Genomic DNA, 6,000 nt, shown 5'->3' on the forward strand with positions numbered 1-6,000 from the left:
TTGCTTCTAGCTTCACTGCTACAATGCCTCATCTCTGATAACTTGCTTCCTCTTATTTTCTATGACATGACCGAAAACTAAAGCAAAGAGAAGAGAGAGAAGAGAGAGAATGCAGAAAAGCTTTCAATGGAGTTAAGAAAGAAAATTAAAATGAATTAAGTTTCCAAAACCCATTGCCTAGTAATATGTGAGAGTAATGATAGCAATCAAATCAATTTTAAAATTTCTCTCTCATGTTACCAATGCCTGCATTAAATTCATTTAATCAAGATTTGAATTCCATCAAATGAAGGAAGTGGGTAACCGAAACAAATGTGTACTTCCCTTCCTTCTTTCATTTTAATTCGGACCAAACCTTGTTAGTCTAGTAACAAGAATTTTAATTGGGCTTGTTCAATAATATACTGGCCCAACTAACCAAGCATTGATTCAGCCACAATGATTAAGGCTGAATTTTTAACTTCACATTGATCTTGTCATATTTTTGGCCCAAAACAAAATCTGCACAACACAAAATTATTAATCAACTAATGTGCATCAAAATTTAAATTAATAATTTTATAATTAATTATTTTAATAATATTTGATCATCATCAAATTAATTTGGAGTTTTCTAAACTCATCAATCTCCCCCTTGATGACAAATATTATTAAAAAAATTGAATTGAAAAAGGGTAAGATTTAAAAGTACTCTCTTTGAAGGTTTGAAATCCTCCCCCTTTTCAATTGTTACAAAACTCTCCCTTAATATGTGCCATTTAATTAAAGGAAGCATTACCTGTAACTTTCTTAAATCAAGCTTAAAGCCACAATGTATTCAACATATAGAATATTAGAAATGTTGAATAGCTTGATTTTTGAGCAGAAGTAACATGATAATCACAATCTGTTTTGTTATCATCTAATAATTTTCTGCTCATTATAACAACTAAAATAAAGCATGCTTGAGTACCTTCATAGTACAATTCAACATATAATCAAGACTCAATCATACTTCAATTTAATATGTACAAAAAAATTCATGTTAAAAGGATTTTCTACCAAACTACTTAATCAAGCAAAGAACCAATCAATTTACAATAAATATTGGCAGAATAGTAAACCTGAAAAATATCAGAGCAAAAACATATTATGAAAACATAACTCATAAACCGAAAATCAGAGCACTCATCATAAAAATGACCAATTTAAGCATAAGCACAAGAGAAAGAAAATCAGAGTACACAATCATAGGGGTAATCATTAATCATCAGATTTCAGCCCCTGTTTTTCAATCTCAATATTCTTGGCTTTCATCCCCTTTTGTCATCAATGGGGGTCCTGCAAAACAAAGAAGAACAACATACCAAAATGCATAATATTTGTTTAAACTAAAACATAAAGGTCCAGAGTATCCAATTCAGTTATAGAGTACCAAAACTAGAAAGCATGAAAATGAAACAGAGTTCATAGGTATGAGCAGTTAAAATATATCAAGCATCAGAAAGATTAATGTCAGAGCCAAGGGATTGGTTGTCTTCATCTGTGATGAGCGGATAATTTATACGCTTTTTGGCATTGTTTTTAGTATGTTTTTAGTAGGATCTAGTTACTTTTAGGGATGTTTTCATTAGTTTTTATGTTAAATTCACATTTCTGGACTTTACTATGAGTTTGTGTATTTTTCTGTGATTTTAGGTATTTTCTGGCTGAAATTGAGGGACTTGAGCAGAAATCAGATTCAGAGGTTGAAGAAGGACTGCTGATGCTGTTGGATTCTGACCTCCCTGCACTCAAAGTGGATTTTTTGGAGCTACAAAACTCGAAATGGCGCACTTCCAATTGCGTTGGAAAGTAGACTTCCAGGGCTTTCCAGAAATATATAATAGTCCATTCTTTGGCCAAGAATAGATGACATAAACTGGCGTTCAACGCCAGCTTTCTGCCCAAATCTGGCGTCCAGCGCCAGAAAAGGAGCCAAAACCAGAGTTGAACGCCCAAACTGGCACAAAAGCTGGCGTTCAACTCCAAGAAGGACCTCTACACGTGCAACACTCAAGCTCAGCCCAAGCACACACCAAGTGGGCCCGGAAGTGGATTTATGCATCAATTACTTACTTCTGTAAACCCTAGTAGCTAGTTTATTATATATAGGACCTTTTACTATTGTATTAGACATCTTTGGATTATCTTTTGATCTATTGATCACGTTTTGGGGGTTGGCCACTCGGCCATGCCTACCCTCTATTCACTTATGTATTTTCAAACGGTAGAGTTTCTACACTCCATAGATTAAGGTGTGGAGCTCTGCTGTTCCTCAAAGATTAATGCAAAGTACTACTGTTTTCTATTCAATTCATCTTGTTTCGCTTCTAAGATATTCATTCGTACTTCAATATGAATGTGATGAACGTGACAATCATCATCATTCCCTATGAACGCGGGCCTGACAACCACTTTCGTTCTACATTAGAATTGAATGAGTATCTCTTAGATCCCTTAACCAGAATCTTCGTGGTGTAAGCTAGAATGATGGCGGCATTCAAGAGAATCCGGAAGGTCTAAACCTTGTCTGTGGTATTCTGAGTAGGATTCAATGAATGAATGACTGTGACGAGCTCCAAACTCGCGATTGCTGGGCGTTAGTGACAGACGCAAAAGGATAGTAAATCCTATTCCAGCATGATCGAGAACCGACAGATGAATAGCCGTGCCGTGACAGGGTGCGTTGACCATTTTCACTGAGAGGATAAGATGAAGCCATTGACAAGGGTGATGCCTCCAGACGATTAGCCGTGCCGTGACAGGGCATTGGATCATTTTCCCGAGAGATGACCGAAAGTAGCCATTGACAGTGGTGATGTATCACATAAAGCCAGCCATGGAAAGGAGTAGGACTGATTGGATGAAGATAGCAGGAAAGCAGAGGTTCAGAGGAACGAAAGCATCTCCATTCGCTTATCTGAAATTCTCACCAATGAATTACATAAGTATTTCTATCCTTACTTTATGTTTTATTCACATAATATATTGTAGCCCATATGAGTCAACTTAACTGAGATTTACAAGGTGACCATAGCTTGCTTCAAGCCGACAATCTCCGTGGGATTCGACCCTTACTCACGTAAGGTATTACTTGGACGACCCAGTGCACTTGCTGGTTAGTTACACGGAGTTGTGAACCATGGTCTTGGCATCATGTTTTTGGCGCCATTTCCAGGGAAAGAAAGAGCAATGAATTTTACATAATTAAAGTGTAATCACGATTCCGCGTACCAAGTTTTTGGCGCCGTTGCCGGGGATTGTTTGAGTTTGGACAACTAACGGTTCATCCTGTTGCTCAGATTAGGTAATTTTCTTTTTGTTTTCTTTTCAAAAATTTTTCAAAAATATTTCAAAATTTTCTCACCTGTTTTCAAAAAAAAAAAAAAATTTATTCAAAATTTTTAAGAATGAATTCTAGTGTTTCATGAAGCATGTGAAGCCTGGCTGGCTGTAAAGCCATGTCTAAATTTATTTGGATTGAGGCAGCAATTTGTTATCAAGAGCAAGCTAGTTGTTGTTAATCCACCTGCTACTGTTCCTGATTTACATGCTAAAGCTTGGCTGGCCATTGGCCATGTCTAGTGTTTTGGACCGGAGCTTTCTTTGAAAGCTTGGCTGGCTAGTGAGCCATGTCTAATTCCTGGACTGAAGCTTTAGACTAAGAATGCAAGATTCCTGGAATTCATATTAAAAATTTTGGAATCCTTATTTTCTTTTTTCAATTAATTTTCGAAAAAAATCCAAAAAAAAATTAGAAAATCACAAAAATAAAAAATATTTCTCTGTTTCTTGTTTGAGTCTTGAGTCATGTTATAAGTTTGGTATCACTTGCATATGCATCTTGCATTTTTCGAAAATTTCATGCATTCATAGTGTTCTTCATGATCTTCAAGTTGTTCTTGGTAAGTCTTCTTGTTTGATCTTGATGATTTTTTGTTTTGTGTTATATGATGTTTTTCATATGCATTCTTGAATTCTTAGTGTCTAAGCATTAAAGAATTCTAAGTTTGGTGTCTTGCATGTTTTCTTTGCATTAAAAACTTTTCAAAATTGTGTCTATGATGTTCATCTTGACATTCATAATGTTCTTGGTGTTCATCTTGACATTCATAGCATTCTTGCATGCATCACATGTTTTGATCTAAAATTTCCATGCATTGAGCATTTTTAGTGTTTTTCTCTCTCATCATTAAAAATTCAAAAATAAAAAAAATATCTCTCCCTTTTTCTCTCTCATAAATTCGAAAATTAGATTTGACTTTTTCAAAAATTTTTAAAATCTAGTTGTTTTTATGAGTCAAATCAAATTTTCAATTTAAAAATCTTATCTTTTTCAAAAATCAAATCTTTTTCAAAATTCTTAGTTATTTTTGAAAATTCCAAAAATATTTTTCAAAAATCTTTTTCTTATTTTTATACCAAATTTTCGAAAATAACAATAACAATTAATGTTTTGATTCAAAAATTTCAAGTTTGTTACTTGCTTGTTAAGAAAGATTCAAACTTTAAGTTCTAGAATCATATCTTGTGATTTCTTGTGAATCAAGTCATTAATTGTGATTTTAAAAATTCAAATCTTTTTCAAAAACTAATTTCTATCATATCTTTTCAAAAATATCTTCTTATCTCACCTTTTTCAAAAATTTGATTTCAAAATATCTTTTCTAACCTCCTAACTTCTTATCTTTTCAAAATTTGTTTCAACTAACTAACTAACTTTTTGTTTGTTTCTTAACTTTTTCAAAACTACCTAACTAACTCTCTCTCTCTAATTTTCAAAAATATCTTCCCTCTTTTTTCAAAAATTTCTTTTTAATTAACTAATTATTCTTATTTTTATTTTTGATTTTAAAAATTTTCGAAAAATACTAACATTTTTCAAAAACCATTTTCGAAAATCACTAACTCTTTTTCAAAAATATTTTTCGAAAATTCTCCCTCTCCCATCTTATTCTATTTATTTATTCACTAACATCTCATCTCACATCTCAACCCTCCTCACAGTTGTGTTTCTTCCATTACATTACATTCCTTATCTCCCCCTCTTTTCTTCCACTCACTAAGGGATCCCTATACTGTGGTATAAAGGGTCTCTATTATTATTATTTTTTCTGTGCCCCCTTCTTTGTCATATGAGCAGGAGCAAGGACAAGAATATTCTTGTTGAAGCAGATCCGGAACCTGAAAGGACTCTGAAGAGAAAATTAAGAGAAGCTAAATTACAACAATCCAGAAATAACCTTTCAGAAATTTTCGAACAGGAAGAGGAGATGGCAGCCGAAAATAATAATAATGTAAGGAAGATGCTTGGTGACTTTACTGCACCTAATTCCAATTTACATGGAAGAAGCATCTCCATTCCTGCCATTGGAGCAAACAACTTTGAGCTGAAACCTCAATTAGTTTCTCTGATGCAGCAGAACTGCAAGTTTCATGGACTTCCATCTGAAGATCCTTTTCAGTTCTTAACTGAATTCTTGCAGATATGTGATACTGTTAAGACTAATGGAGTAGATCCTGAAGTCTACAGGCTCATGCTTTTCCCTTTTGCTGTAAGAGACAGAGCTAGATTATGGTTGGATTCTCAACCCAAAGACAGCCTGAACTCTTGGGATAAGCTGGTCACGGCTTTCTTAGCCAAGTACTTTCCTCCTCAAAAGCTGAGCAAGCTTAGAGCTGATGTTCAAACCTTCAGACAGAAAGAAGGTGAATCCCTCTATGAAGCTTGGGAAAGATACAAACAGTTGACCAAAAAGTGTCTTTCTGACATGCTTTCAGAATGGACCATCCTGGATATATTCTATGATGGTTTATCTGAGCTATCAAAAATGTCACTGGACACTTCTGCAGGTGGATCCATTCACCTAAAGAAAATGCCTGCAGAAGCTCAAGAACTCATTGACATGGTTGCTAATAACCAGTTCATGTACACTCCTGAAAGGAATCCTGTGAATAATGGGACGCCTATGAAGAAGG

At 34.4% G+C, this 6,000-nt stretch overlaps 1 non-coding gene across 1 annotated transcript; it reads right to left on the reverse strand.

Moving 5' to 3' along the window:
- Positions 1 to 5,690: 5,690 nt before the first annotated feature.
- Positions 5,691 to 5,798, reverse strand: LOC148566079 (small nucleolar RNA R71). The gene has a single exon (XR_015885183.1). It is a non-coding gene; the product is annotated as a small nucleolar RNA R71 (small nucleolar RNA).
- Positions 5,799 to 6,000: the final 202 nt, after the last annotated feature.

The sequence above is a fragment of the Arachis ipaensis genome, chromosome B5, assembly GCF_059453495.1.
Source record: "Arachis ipaensis isolate K30076 ecotype BB chromosome B5, ASM5945349v1, whole genome shotgun sequence".
NCBI lineage: Eukaryota > Viridiplantae > Streptophyta > Magnoliopsida > Fabales > Fabaceae > Arachis > Arachis ipaensis.